The 1,306-nt window shown below is 40.0% G+C and overlaps 1 pseudogene; it reads left to right on the top strand.

Annotated features, from left to right (window-relative positions):
• Positions 1 to 911: 911 nt before the first annotated feature.
• On the top strand, positions 912 to 1,030 carry LOC118604588 (annotated as a pseudogene).
• Positions 1,031 to 1,306: the final 276 nt, after the last annotated feature.

The following is a 1,306-nucleotide window of genomic DNA, read 5'->3' as shown; positions in this document are numbered from 1 at the left end:
AAAGACAAGTTACGAACTGGGATAGAGTATTTATAAAATCTATAACTTATACCAGATTTGAATCAAGAATATGAAGAACCCTATAAATCAATGACGAGGACAAGCAACCCAAATGTACAAAAAAACGAATAGGAGAAGAAATAAAGAGAAAAGGAAACACACATGGATAAATGTTCAAAATCATTAGTGAATTGAGAAAATCGAAGTAAGATCAGCATGAGATTTTGTACTCATTTGATCCACAAAGACTAAGAAACCAGATAGCATCAAGAGTGGATATGAATCAGCAGGATTGCTTATACTCTGCTTGAAGGGATGATATTTGGTACAATTGGTACAATGCTACTCCTGGTTATATGTTCTAGAAAAGTTGTCCAAGAGACAGTCTTACTCAGGTTTACCAGGAAGCATACAGCAGCATGTTGATAGTTTCAATATTTATAATATAAAAATTGAATGTCTTGTTGATCCCCCAAGAAGAATACACCTGCCAAAAAGGACTCATTGTAGTTAATTGGGCTCAAATTCATACCCAGAGCCTAGCAGCCATTGTTTACACAGGTCCTTCATGCAAGCTGCATTTTAGAGAAAGTTACCACTGGCCTACCAAGCTTCCAGCACTGTGATCCTGCTAATTCTTATAAAGGAGTTCTTAGGACTGTGAGTTAACCAATGGGCTGAAGACTTGCTCCAGGTAATTGGGTTTCCCAGCTATATCTTTATTTGCATCTCTGCCAACCAATCGGATTAGTCCAACAGTGCTTTTAAGACCAATCAGACTGTAAGGATTTGGAGTTCTCACTTGCATGAGAATGAACCAATCAGCAACCAGGAGTGGGAATTCTCTATATGTCAGCTTTTCCTCTCTGTTAGTGGAGTACACTTTTAGTTTCCATCAAAGACTTGAGTTGGTCTACAGCCATGCTGCTCTGAACATGCCTGATCCCATCTGATTTCAGAAGCTAAGCAGGGACAGGCCTGGTTAGTACTTGGATGAGAGACCACCTAGGAAGACCAGGTGCCATAGCCATTAAAAAAAAAAAAGACTTGAGTTTCTCCAGCTAGAGCAGCAACTGGAGCTATCTCACATACCAGAGGGGAGCTGAGCTATAATCCTGGAGCAATAACCCCAGGGCCACCTCACAGCCAGTTCCACAGCTGAGCTGTTTCATAATTGAGCTCTTTGCACTGAATAAAGTCTCTCTCCCCTTTCATCATACCCCAAACTTGGGACTGCTATTGACTTTGAAGACGATCTTCAGTTGAAACTTTCAATAAGAGAATAGATACATTGTGGATTATTCAC

The sequence above is a fragment of the Rousettus aegyptiacus genome, unplaced genomic scaffold (genome assembly GCF_014176215.1).
Source record: "Rousettus aegyptiacus isolate mRouAeg1 unplaced genomic scaffold, mRouAeg1.p scaffold_m13_p_6, whole genome shotgun sequence".
NCBI lineage: Eukaryota > Metazoa > Chordata > Mammalia > Chiroptera > Pteropodidae > Rousettus > Rousettus aegyptiacus.
Note: the sequence above shows the minus strand (reverse complement) of the source record. Positions and strands in the feature narration are given on the sequence as shown.